General features: G+C 44.2%; 1 protein-coding gene across 4 annotated transcripts in view; it reads right to left on the minus strand.

Annotated features, from left to right (window-relative positions):
- LOC130297721 (urotensin-2 receptor-like) overlaps positions 1–18,078 on the minus strand; it is a 645,128-nt gene that overhangs the window by 510,737 nt on the left and 116,313 nt on the right. For all 4 annotated transcript variants that reach the window (XM_056550501.1, XM_056550499.1, XM_056550500.1 and 1 more), the window contains exon 3: positions 5,062–5,141. The gene's annotated coding sequence lies outside the window, so the exon portion shown is untranslated. The remainder of the gene's footprint in view (positions 1–5,061; positions 5,142–18,078) is intronic.

Below are 18,078 nucleotides of genomic sequence, written 5' to 3' on the forward strand. Positions count from 1 at the left end.
ACGTGAGATATTTTCTTTTGTGGGGTTTATAGCCACCATGTGAAATGGATTTTCAACTTGGGAAGGTTTTTTTTTTTGGTTACTTTAGTGCAGTGGTCTCCAACCGGCGGACCTCCAGATGTTGCAAAACTACAATTCCCAGCATGCCCGGACAGCCGTTGGCTGTCCGGGCATGCTGGGAGTTGTAGTTTTGCAACATCTGGAGGTCCGCAGGTTGGAGACCACTGCTTTAGTGCTTACCTTTCCTGAACCTGTGTGGCCATGTCCAATGCTGGCTCAACGGAGGGTGAAGGTCCCTCAGAGACAACTATGTCGCAGGATAGTATTGCGCAGCCCTGGAGGCGTCGCTGCTTTCACCCAAAAATTTTTTAATGTATTTTGACGCCTTTACATTTTCTGACAAATTGCGAAGTGTGTTTTCCATGTGCAAAATTTCTTGCCGGTGATTCGTGCCAAAGAAAATCCCCTAAAGGTGCAAAATTGCACCAAAGATCGATTGGCGCAAATGATGAATTACTGACTAAAGTAAAAATTACACACAGGAGAAAGTTGTAAAAATGACAGTGGAGAAAATGCGCCAAACTTTGGCACAAAAAGACACTGCACCAAAGTATTGCGCCAAAGTTACGTAAAAAAAACCCACATAAATCCTTTGATAAATACCCCCCATAATCCTTTATTTTACTTAGTGCCACCCTCTTATTCTTTTAACCCCACTATGTGCAAGGACTCCACACAAATATTGATGGTAGATCTATAGTATTGAAGAAAGGTCTTCCTCTTTTGCCTGGGGGTCAACTTGGGGAACCCTCACCTAAGCTCAGCACGCTGTTACAAGATGTAGAAATAAACATCTTGACCGATTTAAACAGTGATGGTTCAGGCAGAATAAATACTGGTAGGGAAAAGTGCAACAAATTCCAAAGCACAATGCAAGTACACTCCTGTATAATTACACCCACAGTACAAGAGAATGGGGCCTACATGACAGGCCTGGCTAGAATAACGTTGTACAAAAGCGCCCATGGTATAGTAACCTACGGTACAGTGGCTGTAACAAAGGTTGAGAAATAGTTTCTACCAAACACAACTGTAACCCACTGCTGCTGATGATCACTCACTTAGAGAACACTCAGCTTAAAATAACACAATAAACACAAATTAGTTATTGGGTCCTAGTCTTAAAGGGGTTATCCAGGAAAAAACTTTTTTTTTATATATATATATATATATCAACTGGCTCCAGAAAGTTAAACAGATTTGTAAATTACTTCTATTAAAAAATCTTAATCCTTTCAATAATTATAAGCTGCTGAAGTTGAGTTGTTGTTTTCTGTCTGGCAACAGTGCTCTCTGCTGACATCTCTGCTTGTCTCGGGAACTGCACAGAGCAGAATAGGTTTGCTATGGGAATTTGCTTCTAAACTGGACAGTTCCCGAGACAGGTGTCATCAGAGAGCACTTAGACAGAAAAGAACAACTCAACTTCAGTAGCTCATAAGTACTGAAAGGATTAAGATTTTATAACAGAAGTAATTTACAAATCTGTTTAACTTTTTGGAGCCAGTTGATATATAAAAAAAAAATTTTTTCCCTGGAATACCCCTTTAAAATGTTGCAAAATGGACTCTTGGGCAAAAATTTAGGAACTTTCACAATCTGCCACTAGCGAAGACAATGGTAAATTTCCCCCTAAATTTTGTCAGTAATAAATCTTCTCCTTACTTCTCAATGGCTAAAATCCAAGCAGGCTCTACTTAATTTTGGTTTGTACTGGAATCAAGCTTCAGGCTACAGAGTAACGTTCACACTACGGAATTGCCGCAGAATTTACGGGCGCAATTCCGCCGCGCAATTCTGCGGGCGCAATTCCGTGGTGTGAACTTTAATATTAGTGTGAACGGGTTTCCGCGAGACCCGTTCACACTGCGGAATTTCAGCGGCGGACATTTCCGCTGCTGAAAGTGTTCCGCGCAAAGAAAGAACATGTTCATTCTTTGTGCGGAATCCGCGAGCGGACCATAGCCATCAATGATGACGGCTCAGTGTCCCCTGCGGCCCTAGCGCCGAAGTATCCCCGGCGGCGGCCGTCAGGCGGAACCTCCGCTCGCGGAATTCAGTTGCGAGAATTCCGTTGTGTGAACGCACAAGTGGAATGGAAGAGAGTCTGAGGAGCCCCAGGATTATCTCCTCTCTTTCCTATCAGAGTTGGCAGGAGGGCATTTAGGTTCTTCTTTCTTACCTGTGTCCCTCAGTGTAGAATTTTAAGCACTCACCTGTGGACACAGCCTCTCTCTCTGTTGGACTTAAAGGGGTACTCCGGTGAAAACCTTTTTTTCCTTTAAATCAACTGGTGGAAGAAAGTTAAACATATTTGTAAATGACTTCTATTAAAAAATCTTAATCCTTCCAGTACTTATTAGCTGCTGAATGGTACAGAGGAAATTCCTTTCTTTTTGGAACACTGATGACATCACGAGCACAGTGCTCTCTGCTGACATCTCTGTCCATTTTGGCAACCGTGCATAGCAGATGTATGCTAAGGGCAGCATGGTGGCTCAGTGGTTTGCAGTGCTGGGGACTTGGGTTCAAATCCCACTAAGGACAACAATAAATAAAGCGTTATTATTATTATAATAACATCAGCAGAGAGAACTGTGCTCGTGATGTCATCAGAGAGCATTCCAAAAAGAAAAGAATTTCCTCTGTAGTATTCAGCAGCTAATAAGTACAGGAAGGATTAAGATTTTTTAATAGAAGTAATTTACAAATATGTTTAACTTTCTGCCACCAGTTTATTTAAAAGAAAAAAGGTTTTCACCGGAGTACCCCTTTAAAGTTCCGTTTTGGTTTGCATAGCCCCCTTTCCCCAAATCCTTGCCCATGGAATCAGTCATTATCGCTACAACTCCTCCTCCTCCAGATTGTCGAACAATATAGAACCAAGAGTCGCTGAGAACTGTAGTGCAGTGTAGACAAATACAACACCTAGTGGACTGTGGATAATACACTGGACATTGTCTCCTGTATAAGCAGATACATTGGATGGTTGTTGAGGTATAGTAAAATAACAGTACACAGCTCAATGATGCAGTTATCTTAGGGTTTTCGGTTTGAGCAACAGTTATATTAAAGAACTTTATGGTGCTTACCTTATAGTTTTGTGCGTGCAGGCACAACACTGATTCACGCTTGGTTAGGTTAGCAGATATATACACAGATTTATATACACAACCCTTTTTTACTTATACAGCTACTTATACATTATTAACACACTAATACCAACTTAGTCCAGCCCCTAAGTATCTGTACACATAGTCCTAATGTGTATATATGTGGAAATCAAAAATACACCATTTACCGTATTTTTCGCCGTATAAGACGCACTTTTTCTTCCCCAAAACCGGACACCACGGGGACGCGGCGACAGCGATGGAGCGACATCCAGGGCAGCGGTGACGAGCGGTGACGGGTCCGGAGCGGCGGGGACACATGAGTATTACCTCCTATACCAGTGGTCTTCAACCTGCGGACCTCCAGATGTTGCAAAACTACAACTCCCAGCATGCCCGGACAGCCGTTGGCTGTCCGGGCATGCTGGGAGTTGTAGTTTTGCAACATCTGGAGGTCCGCAGGTTGAAGATCACCGTTGGGTTCAGAATTTTTTTTCTAGATCTTGCACCTTTAAAATTGGTGTCTATGCGTCTTATAGGGCGAAAAATACGGTAACTAAACCAATCTCACACCATCATTGACCGCATCTATTTCATTCCTGTAATGTAAAACAACAGGTCTACTCAATTCATATACATATAGGCAGCTTTCTTTCTTTCCCATGTCTCTGCTGCCACCTAGCGTCCAGAATTGATATCTATGCACTTTTACAATTTCATGATACATTCTATGTATTCACAGAGGCTTTGTTTACTTCCCACGGCAATTTACCTCCAATTGTCAATCATCATTAACACACATTCTATGGACATACAATTAACCCACTGACCTACATTTGCTAATTTAAATTACAGTAAGTCTAACCTACCTAAAGTTCATCATTCCCTCCCGGGATCAGATACATGCTACTGGCTCCCTCATCCACCGCCCGTCTCAGAATTGTGCGCTGGAGGTGGCCCTGCCAGTTCAATTTAAATATTCATTGCCGCTGGTCACAAGCGCTTGCGCCCACTGAGCGCTCACATGACCAGTGACAATGAATATTCAAATTGGGCCAGCGGGCCCGCATCCAACACACAATTCAGAGAAGGTAGAAGCCGATCTTTGGATGAACATATCTCCCAACCGAAGGTACATACTGTAGTCAGTGACCACTCATTGGTCTCCTATTCACCCACAAAATAACCCAGGGTATTGGGTTTAGTGTGGGTGATCAGGTTGACCATTTTCCTTTAAAGGGGTATTCCAGGCAAAAACTTTTTTTTTTTTTATCAACTGGCTCCGGAAAGTTAAACAGATTTGTAAATGACTTCTATTAAAAAATCTTAATCCTTCCAATAGTTATTAGCTTCTGAAGTTTTCTGTCTAACTGCTCAATGATGATGTCACGTCCCGGGAGCTGTGCATGATGGGAGAATATCCCTTGCATGATGGGAGAATATCCCCATAGGAGCTGGACAGCTCCCGGGACGTGAGTCATCAGAAAGCAGTTAAACAGAAAACAGCAACTCAACTTCAGAAGCTAATAACTATTGGAAGGATTAAGATTTTTTAATAGTAGTAATTTACAAATCTGTTTAACTTTCCGGAGCCAGTTGATATATAAAAAAAAAGTTTTTCCTTGGAATACCCCTTTAACTAAGCTGTTGCTAAACCAATGTGGCTGTTTAAGAACAAAGCAGCCCCATTAATGGGATGAGGTGAATGGTATTATTACTCTCTGTAACTGGCACCTTCCAGTGTCTGCCAGTCAAGTCATAGAAACATAGAACGATTGTGGGCAGAATCAGAGCACCTTGTCCATCTAGGTTTTCCTAATATTATTTCTGTAAGTCATGGGAGAAAGGCACAGCTGAGGACTGCTTCTCCCCGCTGTCAAGCACTTACCGAAGAGAGTGGTGGTTCTTATGATCGGTGACAGTCTCAGCAATGATGTAGCGCTGTCTCTATGACATATCTGAAGGGTTCTGAAATGACATTCACAAGTCCAGTGAATAATAGAATTATTATAGACAGTATCTGTAGAGGGAATTAAACTCAAGATAATCTGCAAAGTAAACACCATGTGGGGAATATTGTCCTACAAGATTGAGATTTTTTGATAAAATGCAATAAACTTTCTAATTTAAGTCTATTAGCTTGGAGTCTTAATTTTTGCCAAGTGCCAAACAAAGAACAGAAGAGTCACCTACCTCCTCTGTATCCTGGCACTATATATATATACAGCACCATCACCCGGTGCAGGGTATGTGCATCTTTTTTTAAGATATTTTAGACAGAGACTTAAACCCAGTCATCTCCACCATGAAGGCTTTCACTATTCTCCTCCTTGTGATCGCTAGCATCTATGGTGTGTACATTATTGGTGGGGGCTCCTTCTACCAAAATGACAGTCACCCAGACTTAGCTATTTGTCCATTTACCTGGATCTTTAGGCTGATTTTACATTCTGGATTGATGTTAACCTCCTTTACTGCCCTAGACTATCATGGACACGAACATCAACTTCTTTAGCGCCCTAGACCACAGGATACTGACATTACGGGTCACCTAGTTTTCCCAGGCCCCAGATAAGCAAAGTTATCCAGTTATATGTCCCTAACTGCTATATAGCTTGGATATCTAGGCATATTTACCATTTCAGGATTATGGAAATCAGGATTACTCCAGGGAACACACTATATTAGCTATTAACCAACATAATCATAGACAGATATCAGTATAGTGGTATCAGTATTAAAGGGGTATTCCAGAAAAAACTTTTTTATTTATATATATATATATATATATATATATATATATATATATATATATATATCAACTGGTCCAAGAATGTTAAACAGATTTGTAAATTACTTCTATTAAAAAATCTTAATCCTTTCAATAATTATCAGCTGCTGAAGTTGAGTTGTTCTTTTCTGTCTGACAACAGTGCTCTCTGCTGACATCTCTGCTTGTCTCGGGAACTGCACAGAGTAGAAGAGGTTTGCTATGGGGATTTGCTTCTAAACTGGGCGTTTCCCGAGACACGTGTCATCAGAGAGCACTTAGACAGAAAAGAACAACTCAACTTCATCAGCTCATAAGTACTGAAAGGATTAAGAATTTTTAATAGAAGTAATTTACAAATCTGTTTAACTTTCTGGAGCCAGTTGATATATAAAAAAAAAGTTTTTTCCTGGATAACCCCTTTAAGCATATTATATCATGACCCATTTTCTTTTATTTGCGCAGTTGCTGCTCAATTGGAGGAGGCGTCTTAAGTATATTAACATCATATATGTCCATACCATAAACACACCATACTGTCATACTCTCGTAGGATAAACAAGTTTTATCTCCTGGGTAAAGCTTAGATGTATCAAAGCAGAATTTGTACCTTAGGGGGTCAGTGGTGGCATTTACCCTGGACCCTGAGTCCACTCTGCCATGTAAGAAGATTCAGTACGAGAAGTGACACAAAGTAATTAAGGAGTTGTGTTATAGATTTAAAATAAACCTGACATCACTTTGAAGTTTTAAGAACCGCCAGTCATTGGGGTGGTCCCCGGTAACTTCTCCCCACCTCTCTGGCCTTCATTGGTCAATTCCGTTTTGTTTATTGGGAATGATCTATCACTCAAGGCCAGCGAGGTGGGGAGAAGCCACCGGGACCACCCTAATGATTAGTGGCGGAAGTAGCATGAAAGTAATAACAGGTCCACCCTTGTCTACAAATTGTGTGCGTCATTCACTTCAATGGAGCTGAGCTGTAATACCTTTCATGACCCATAGACAGGTGTGGCGCCGCTTCTGTCTAATACACAGCCCTGCTCCTAATGCAACAGCCTGAATCAGAGAGAACATGGATCCTCTTAGATTCTTTATCAATAGTGATCACATCTCACCTACCTCTGTCACCCCATAGGTGCCCACATGATGCTACTGTTGGGTTCAGACTGGTTACCATGGCAGTCAGACCTTATGGATTGTGGGTCAATAAATCAAGGCAATGATTCAGCTTTAATGTATGTAGCAGGGGCTATTCAAGAAGATAAATTCAGCTCTGCTACATCTGAGAAACTCAGCTCTGAATGACACAGATGCCAACTATTATAATATTGAATGAATAACAGGAGATCCCTGGGTGTATAGCGTCAGTGTATAAACTATTGGGTTTATTTCATTGCATGTCGCCCAGTTTTCCCAGGATGGAATTTAAAGGGGTACTCCGGTGAAAACCTTTTTTCTTTTAAATCAACTGGTGCCAGAAAGTTAAACATATTTGTAAATTGTAAAATTTGGTTCATGGTCTGAGGAAGTGCGGAAGCACGACACAGCTGTAACCATCACGCTGCATTTGCTCCCCGGCGTCCTGGCCGGTTACCTGCCTTCACACCGCACCGCTATGCACCTTATGCTCATGCAATAAAAAGCTTTTGCAAGCCTGAAAAATCCCGGTGAGTGCGGTCTTATACTTTTCACATCCTCTTTGTGTTTACTATATTTGTAAATTACTTTTATTAAAAAATCTTAATCCTTCCAGTACTTATTAGCTGCTGAATGCTACAGAGGAAATTCCTTTCTTTTTGGAACACTGATGACATCACGAGCACAGTGCTCTCTGCTGACATCTCTGTCCATTTTAGCAATCATGCAGAGCAGTTGTATGCTAAGGGCAGCATGGTGGCTCAGTGGTTAGCACTGCTGCCTTTCAGTGCTGGGGCCTTGGGTTCAAATCCCACTAAGGACAACAATAAATAAAGACTTATTATTATAATAACGTCAGCAAAGAGCACTGTGCTCGTGATGTCATCAGAGAGCATTCCAAAAAGAAAAGAATTTCCTCTGTAGTATTCAGCAGCTAATAAGTACAGGAAGGATTAAGATTTTTTTTGTAGAAGTAATTTACAAATCTGTTTAACTTTCCGGAGCCAGTTGATTTAAAAGAAAAAAGGTTTTCACCGGAGTACCCCTTTAATGACCAAAAAGTTACACAAGTGATGGTGACTGCATATAATATCTAATTTCTATATTTACAGGGTGAAGGCATTAAGCCACCCGGTATAGATTCTGTCCATGGCGAGGGTGTTACAGATGTGGGTGGGCATAGTACAGATGCTGCTGGGGAAATTACAGATATTAATGTAGACATTACACATGGGGGCACCGGTGGAGGCATTGTGGATGATGTTCGTACAGTTGGCAGTGCAGCTGGCGGTGGTAAGTAAGTCCCCTCTATGTGGAGGTAAAATCTAAACATATTTTTATGTAATATATTAGAATGTGATACTTAGGAATTAAAGTAAAGTTCAATATTAAGGAGGTTGTCAGGGCAAAAGCTACATTTGCCCTGGGGCTGGGGGCTGTATAAACATTATGGGGGGTATTTATCAATTTTGCCTGTTGACAATTTCTTTTTACCCTTTTTATTCACTTTGGTTTTCGTGGACATGCACCAAATTTATCATTTGGTGCAAGTTGTTAGTAATTTTGGCTCAAATGTTGAAATCATCTGTTCACAGCGCCTTTTACACAGAACTTACCGCCACAGAGGACGCGTATTTTACCCTGTAAAGCAGCCATTTCGGAGTCCCTCCTGCAGTATATCAGCAAGCGATATGAGTTATTTTCTTTTGTGGGGTTTATAGCCACCATGTGAAATGGATTTTATTTTCAACTTGGGTAGTTTTTTTAGTGCAGTGGTCCCGTTGGCTGTCCGGGCATGCTGGGAGTTGTAGTTTTGCAACATCTGGAGGTCCGCAGGTTGGCGACCACTACTTTAGTGCTTACCCTTCCTGAACCTGTGAGGCCATGTCCAATGCTGGCTCACTGGAGGGTGAAGGTTCCTCAGAGACAACTATGTTGCAGGATAGTATTGAGTAGCCCTGGAGGCGTTGCTGCTTTCACAAAAAAATGTTTTTAATGTATTTTGACGCCTTTACATTTTCTGACATTGCAAAGTGTGTTTTCCATGTGCAAAATTTCTTGGCGGTGATTTGTACCAAAAAAAAACCCTAAAGGCGCAAAATTGCGCCAAAGATCGATTGGCGCAAATGATGAATTACTGACTAAAGTTAAAATCACACACAGGACCATGTGATTTTGATAAAGTTGTAAAAATGACAGTGGAGAAGATGGGCCAAACTTTGGCACAAAAAGACACTGCACCAAAGTATTGCGTGAAAAAAAAAACCCACATAAATCCTTTGATAAATACCCCCCTATAACCATACTATACTCACCTCCTCTGCTCCCCCACAGAAAAAAGTATCCACCAAGGTTGCAGTTACATTGAGACTATAATAGCGCCACCTATTGAGCTACAGCTGCAGTCCATAACAATACATTGAATTGTATGTGTTCTTATGGACTGATGTCATTCAATAGTTAAAAAAATAAAATAAACCAGTGGCTACACAAACTTTCAGTATAGCCCAGGAGTAAATTGTACTTAAAGGGGTACTCTGCCCCTAGACATAAGGATAGGGGATAAGATGTCTGAACTGAGCGGGCTCATAATTTTTCACCAAACACAAAATGTGACCACAACCCTAAGACCAAACTCGCAATATGACTACACCCATAAGGACACACCCACAATATGACCCCACCCCCAAACCAGTTGTATTTATTTTTTTTTTTCATATGAAATAGTTAAAACAGCTCCTGATCTTATTTTTGTCTTCCAGGATCTATAATGGATTCCTGACCAGGACCGGCCGGCCGAGTCCTCACAATGAATTTCACCCCTGATGATTTTGTTTCCTTTTCTTTAATGATTCTTCATTATTATGATTTTCTTTCCTTCCATGTCTCACAATCAATAAAGTAGAATAGATCGGCACATCGTGTCCTGTGCTTACAGGGTTTAAAGGTCAAACTGGTGAAAAAAAAATAACTTGGATCCAGGGGTTGGGTGCTGCTGTAGGAATGTATAGAAAATCAGCCATCATAGGTGATGCACAAGAAATTCTGAATGTTTTGATGCCTTAGGATGACGCGTGTTGGTGATCATGACGCGTGTTGGTGATCACCTGCACCTTCCTCAGGTCCAGAAATTTAAATACTATAAAAAAAAACATTTACATAAACCTCTCAATAGTAATAAAATCATGATCCTAAATTGTACTTCAATGTCGTCTGGATGCAATACATCAAAATAATACCAAGGTTGTTCCCTTATAGGCTTACCAGATAGTACAATACTACAAACAAACAAAGAACATGTAGCCATTTAGGGTAGGGAGGTTCATATAAAGGGAGACCCCATCCCTAAGTAACCCTCACTACAAAATACAGGACCAATTATTAGCCGCCCCTCGCAACAGTACTAATACAAAACCTACAAAAAGATACTACAATTGCGGCAGCACACAATAAATGGAATGTTGAAATCTTTATTAGAAAAATGATGGCATACAGGGTAAAAACATTATTAAAACAGTATAAATACTGTAGACATTCAGAGATGGTGGCAACAGAAAACACAGGGGCGGCTATAAGGGCTATCCAATATGATCACAGTAAAAAGTAAACAAAATGCAAGTATCTCCCATAGAAAACAATGTCATAGGGGTAAATACGGGAAAAAGCTAGAAGTGTAAAGTCACACAACATTACAAAGTGCATATATATATATATATATATATATATATATATATATATATATATAAAGGTAATCAGCTGGAAACATCATCAGCGACAAACTAGCTACAAACTAGCTATATACCCATATAACAAGTAATCCAGGCCACGCCACCGAAGCCTACCCCTACGACCCTTTCGGATGAAAATTCTTGTTCCCCGGAATAATATATATGCACTTTGTAATGTTGTGTGACTTTGCACTTCTAGCTTATACCTGTATTCTGTACATTGTTTTCTATGGGAGATACTTGCACTTTGTTTACTTTTTACTGTGATGATATTGTATCGCCCGGACCGCTCCTGTGTTTTCTGTTGCTCCTATCTCTGAATGTGCACAGTATTTATATTGTTTTAATCATGTTTTTACCCTGTATGTCATGATTTTTCAAATAAAGATTTCAACATTCCATTTCCTGGAATGATACGTATAGTAAATATTAGGGTAGGGTCACAAACAACGCATCCCCAGAGCATATGACGTTGTGGGTGCGCTGTCTGTGACTCTAGCCTTATATTGGAATTCTGAACTACATCACATGAAATGCATGAAAATTATCTGTATATTTCTTGCTTCTCTTGATGATATCATCAATTGGCTACATTAAATATCTAGAAAACAGAATAACTAAAAATAAATAAAAATTAATAAATTGTAAATCAAAGATAGAAGTGTAGATCAGAGTAAAAAAAACATTGTACAAATGGGCAATATTGACAGTTATCCCTGTTCAAGTAAAACAGCTTATATTAGATGGAGCCACAGTATTCAGCAGGGAGAGTTTGGCTCTGTTCTGAAGATCATGTGGGGTCCCACAGGTCAGACACTTACTTATCCCTTATTCTGGGAGTCTTCAGTCTGTGGTATAACACCAGCATGCTGCCTCTGTAGTCTCCTGGGGGTTGTAGTTCACCACACCTCTGTAGGGCATTACACCAGTGTTTCCCAAACAGGGTGCCTCCAGGTGTTGCAAAACTACAACTCTCAGCATGCCCTGACAGCCTTAGGCATGCTATGAGTTGTAGTTTTGCAACAGCTGGAGGCACACTGGTTTGCAAGCACTAGCATACACACACATAACAGGGACTACAACTCCCAGCATGTGTCATTCAGGAGTCCCCCCTCCCCCTTCACATATAGAGATCATTCCCAGTATGAGATTTATTTCCCTGCAGTCCATACATCCCCAGCCCGTGCACCTTCTCATCCTCCCCTTCAGATAACACTTATCTTCTCTGTGTTCCTTCTCCTGTGCAGACCTGCGTCCTTAGAATACAGAGCAGGGGGAGGGGAGGTGAGGAGCTGTGTACTCTGGCTTCTGTCATGCAGACCTGCGTCCTTAGAATACAGAGCAGGGGGAGGGGAGGTGAGGAGCTGTGTACTCTGGCTTCTGTCATGCAGACCTGCGTCCTTAGAATACAGAGCAGGGGGGAGGGGAGGGGAGGAGCTCTGTACTCTGGCTTCTGTCATGCAGACCTGCGTCCTTAGAATACAGAGCAGGGGGAGGGGAGGTGAGGAGCTGTGTACTCTGGCTTCTGTCATGCAGACTTGCGTCCTTAGAATACAGAACAGGGGGGAGGGGAGGTGAGGAGCTGTGTACTCTGGCTTCTGTCATGCAGACCTGCGTCCTTAGAATACAGAGCAGGGGGGAGGGGAGGAGCTGTGTACTCTGGCTTCTGTCATGCAGACCTGCATCCTCAGAAGCAGTGCAGGGGGGAGGGGAGGTGAGGAGCTGTGTACTCTGGCTTCTGTCATGCAGACCTGCGTCCTTAGAATACAGAGCAGGGGGGAGGGGAGGTGAGGAGCTGTGTACTCTGGCTTCTGTCATGCAGACCTGCGTCCTTAGAATACAGAGCAGGGGGAGGGGAGGTGAGGAGCTGTGTACTCTGGCTTCTGTCATGCAGACCTGCGTCCTTAGAATACAGAGCAGGGGGGAGGGGAGGTGAGGAGCTGTGTACTCTGGCTTCTGTCATGCAGACCTGCGTCCTTAGAATACAGAGCAGGGGGGAGGGGAGGTGAGGAGCTGTGTACTCTGGCTTCTGTCATGCAGACCTGCGTCCTTAGAATACAGTGCAGGGGGGAGGGGAGGGGAGGAGCTCTGTACTCTGGCTTCTGTCATGCAGACCTGCGTCCTTAGAATACAGAGCAGGGGGAGGGGAGGTGAGGAGCTGTGTACTCTGGCTTCTGTCATGCAGACCTGCGTCCTTAGAATACAGAGCAGGGGGAGGGGAGGTGAGGAGCTGTGTACTCTGGCTTCTGTCATGCAGACCTGCGTCCTTAGAATACAGAGCAGGGGGGAGGGGAGGGGAGGAGCTCTGTACTCTGGCTTCTGTCATGCAGACCTGCGTCCTTAGAATACAGAGCAGGGGGAGGGGAGGTGAGGAGCTGTGTACTCTGGCTTCTGTCATGCAGACTTGCGTCCTTAGAATACAGAACAGGGGGGAGGGGAGGTGAGGAGCTGTGTACTCTGGCTTCTGTCATGCAGACCTGCGTCCTTAGAATACAGAGCAGGGGGGAGGGGAGGAGCTGTGTACTCTGGCTTCTGTCATGCAGACCTGCATCCTCAGAAGCAGTGCAGGGGGGAGGGGAGGTGAGGAGCTGTGTACTCTGGCTTCTGTCATGCAGACCTGCGTCCTTAGAATACAGAGCAGGGGGAGGGGAGGTGAGGAGCTGTGTACTCTGGCTTCTGTCATGCAGACCTGCGTCCTTAGAATACAGAGCAGGGGGGAGGGGAGGTGAGGAGCTGTGTACTCTGGCTTCTGTCATGCAGACCTGCGTCCTTAGAATACAGAGCAGGGGGGAGGGGAGGTGAGGAGCTGTGTACTCTGGCTTCTGTCATGCAGACCTGCGTCCTTAGAATACAGAGCAGGGGGAGGGGAGGTGAGGAGCTGTGTACTCTGGCTTCTGTCATGCAGACCTGCGTCCTTAGAATACAGAGCAGGGGGAGGGGAGGTGAGGAGCTGTGTACTCTGGCTTCTGTCATGCAGACCTGCGTCCTTAGAATACAGAGCAGGGGGGAGGGGAGGGGAGGAGCTCTGTACTCTGGCTTCTGTCATGCAGACCTGCGTCCTTAGAATACAGAGCAGGGGGAGGGGAGGTGAGGAGCTGTGTACTCTGGCTTCTGTCATGCAGACTTGCGTCCTTAGAATACAGAACAGGGGGGAGGGGAGGTGAGGAGCTGTGTACTCTGGCTTCTGTCATGCAGACCTGCGTCCTTAGAATACAGAGCAGGGGGGAGGGGAGGAGCTGTGTACTCTGGCTTCTGTCATGCAGACCTGCGTCCTTAGAATACAGAGCAGGGGGGAGGGGAGGTGAGGAGCTGTGTACTCTGGCTTCTGTCATGCAGACCTGCATCCTCAGAAGCAGTGCAGGGGGAGGGGAGGTGAGGAGCTGTGTACTCTGGCTTCTGTCATGCAGACCTGCGTCCTTAGAATACAGAGCAGGGGGGAGGGGAGGTGAGGAGCTGTGTACTCTGGCTTCTGTCATGCAGACCTGCGTCCTTAGAATACAGAGCAGGGGGGAGGGGAGGTGAGGAGCTGTGTACTCTGGCTTCTGTCATGCAGACCTGCATCCTCAGAAGCAGTGCAGGGGGAGGGGAGGTGAGGAGCTGTGTACTCTGGCTTCTGTCATGCAGACTTGCATCCTTAGAATACAGTGCAGGGGGGAGGGGAGGTGAGGAGCTGTGCACTCTGGCTTCTGTCATGCAGACTTGCGTCCTTAGAATACAGAGCAGGGGGAGGGGAGGGTAGGAGCTGTGTACTCTGGCTTCTGTCATGCAGACCAGCGTCCTTAGAATACAGAGCAGGGGGAGGGGAGGTGAGGAGCTGTGTACTCTGGCTTCTCATGCAGACCTCGGGAGGGGGGGGGGTGAGGGGGCGTGGCTTATTTTTCTCATGCAGACGGAAAAAAAAAAAAGCTATGACATCTTGTCCACAGCAGACTCAGAACATAGCCGCTGTGGACAACAGTAAAAGAAAACACACCCTATCCAGAGGATAGGGGATAAAATGTCTGATCGTGGGGGGACCACCGCTGGGACCTCCCGCGATCTCTCCACAGTACCTGCATTGTATGCTGCATCCCCAGTGTCGAAAACTTCCGGGTCTCCAAGACTGGAGGCGTGATGTAACATTGCGGTGTATGGCAGTCAGTGACTGTGAAGTTGTTCCCCTAAACAACTTCACAGTCACTGACTGGTAACCCTATATACCCTAAAACAACTCTGGTGGCGTTGCGCTCCTCTATCTGTCAGGAGCACAGCACTGTCACATTACCCCCCCTCCCTTCTTCTCCCCAGCCAGCTTTCTAAATGCTGGTGGTATAGGACCTGTTATTTTGTCAATATCATGTGACCTGTCACATGTTAGGGGTGGAGCTGAGCAGGATAGAAGAAATGATGACTGAAGGACCTGTGTAATGCTGTGGAGGAGGCGGTGCTGAGCTGTGCTGGAGTGGAGGTGGTTTGTTACAGTGTGTCACCCTAGTAGTAAGGAGATTACATGAGAAGAAGGTTTGTTACAGTGTATCACCCCAGTAGTAAGGAGATTACATGAGGAGGGGGGTTTGTTACAGTGTGTCACCCCAGTAGTAAGACGATTACATGAGGAGGGGGGTTACAGTGTGTCACCCCAGTAGTAAGGAGATTACATGAGGAGGAGGTTTGTTACAGTGTGTCACCCCAGTAGTAAGGAGATTACATGAGGAGGGGGTTTGTTACAGTGTGTCTCCCCAGTAGTAATGAGATTACATGAGGAGGAGGTTTGTTACAGTGTCTCCCCAGTAGTAATGAGATTACATGAGGAAGAGGTTTGTTACAGTGTGTCACCCCAGTAGTAATGAGAATACATGAGGAGGGGGTTTGTTACAGTGTGTCACCCCAGTAGTAAGGAGATTACATGAGGAGGAGGTTTGTTACAGTGTGTCACCCCAGTAGTAAGGAGATTACATGAGCAGGAGGTTTGTTACAGTGTGTCACCCCAGTAGTAAGGAGATTACATGAGGAGGAGGTTTGTTACAGTGTGTCACCCCAGTAGTAAGGAGATTACATGAGCAGGAGGTTTGTTACAGTGTATCACCCCAGTAGTAAGGTGATTACATGCAGAGGAGGTTTTTGTTACAGTGTGTCACCCCAGTAGTAAGGTGATTACATTAGAGGGAGGTTTGTTACAGTGTGTCACCCCAGTAGTAAGGTGGGGCGTGCCAAAGGGCGGAGCCAATGGGCAGAGTCAAGGGGGCGGCAAATTAGCTTTTGCCTAGGGCGGCAAAAATCCTTGCACCAGCCATGCTAATGGCCTGCTGCCCCATTGTACACCCCATTATTGTTACATAAACAGCTTCTTCTGCCCCCTTACTCACAGACAACTGCTTATTCTACCTTTTTTACAGGTTGCTCCTTATGCCCCCATCTTAAAGATGTTTTCTTATCCCTCTTCTAGTCTTATCCCTCTTCTACATCTTATTCTCCCCTCTCATAGATTTATACATATGCCCACCACCACCACTCTTACAGACATAGGGACAGACACACTGTTTTTATCAGCTAATCCATGATGATGTGTGAGCCTCACCCACAAATACATGCTATCGCACAAAATCACTGTACCGACCCATATAACCCATATACCAGTGGAAAAACAAAATGCAGCAATAAATACTGCTCACCTGTAGTAAACCAACACTGCAGTGCAGCAATTCTACCCCATTTTTACCCGTCCTGCCATCTTCTCCCACTAATAGCAGCACTGACCCCCTTACTGCCTCCTCCAAAGGTAGCTTCCCTCTCTTCTCTTCACCTGCCCCCCCCCCCCCCCCCCCCCCCTCACTCCCACACCACTTTCTCCATTCCCAGCCCCAAGATTTATTGTAAAGGAGTGAGGAGCCCCCAGAAGACGCAATTCTCACATGCTGCAGTGGACAGGGTAATTTTTCTAGGAATGTATTACATAGCCCAGGATATGCTGGAGATGGTGGAGAGGGACCGGGGATCTTATCACCTCTGCTGTAGATTCTCAGTAGCTCACCTGTGAACAATGATTTCTGAGGACACATAATGTCATCAGTAGATCGGTAACAGCTTGGCGCTGGCATGGCGTCTATTTACTAATGTGAAGTTCTAGCTGTGCAGGTGAATGTGTTTAATCTTCTTACAGATCAGCCTGGTCAAATATCCTCCTCCTTACTGCCGGAGGTGTTCTGAGCATCCTTGGCAGGACATCTAGCAGAACAGAGATGGATCTTGGCATAAGGTGATAGTCTACAGGTGTACCTTTTACTTACCGAAGTCTTAGATATCTGCACTTGTACGTCGCATTTAAGAGAATTTTTGTATGTATTATTTCGTCAATACTATGTTTTTGCCCCCTTTATAATGGGTGTGTATCAACAGATCACTGTATGGAAATGTAAGTCCCTGCAGTCCCTCCAGAAAAGCCCATCAGAAAAGCCTTATGTATGAAAATCATGAGAACAATGTTATATTTTGTCACCTGTCTATATTGTTGCTGGGTGTGTTATTGGGATACTCTGCTTTGGGGACAAATCCAAGAACCCTGTTGACCACGATCTGTACGCAGGACACCCACTTCTCCACTCACTCTACTGCATCTTACCTTGTGTAACAATCTCACCTGTCCATGCACTTGCTGAATCTTCCAACTGGTTCCATTGGTGGTGCTGGCAGACTAACAACTAATCACAGATCCAGTTGAAGCTTAGACCAATCAGAACCTAGGTTGGGGTAGCTCTCAACTTTGTCCTCCCCGCCTATCCATCTCTGCAACTCATAAATCCCTTCCAGGCCAGAAGTACTGGACTTACGACCTACTTTCTTCCTTCATATCTGGCTTGCTCTTTCTGCACTTGGTGGTAGCAGTAGCAGTGCAACCATGGTAGCCATGGCCAGGTAGATCCCAATTTTCTTCTGCATTGCGAACATCCCTACTACCCAGCAACAGTCTTGCAAGATCCAATGCTAGTAGAAGATTACTCATTACTACTATGTGTACACATATCTACCTATGTTCTAGGTAGTAAAAAAAAAAATACCCAAGGAGAGCAGCTCCTGGACTCCCTAGTGAGCATCATGTAAGGTAGCCAGTGGAAGAAAGAGAAGCCATATAAGAGAAGAGAGAGATGTAGGTGGCAGAGTAAAGCCAGTTGTACAAGGACACATGGACAAAGGGAGAAAAGGGGGTGACTTGGATCAAAACTGGGAAGAAGTCAACTCATGAATGGGAAAAAGCTAACTTGGCTCTACCAGCAACTAAGGACACTTGATC

The sequence above is a fragment of the Hyla sarda genome, chromosome 13 (assembly GCF_029499605.1).
Source record: "Hyla sarda isolate aHylSar1 chromosome 13, aHylSar1.hap1, whole genome shotgun sequence".
In the NCBI taxonomy this organism is placed as follows: domain Eukaryota; kingdom Metazoa; phylum Chordata; class Amphibia; order Anura; family Hylidae; genus Hyla; species Hyla sarda.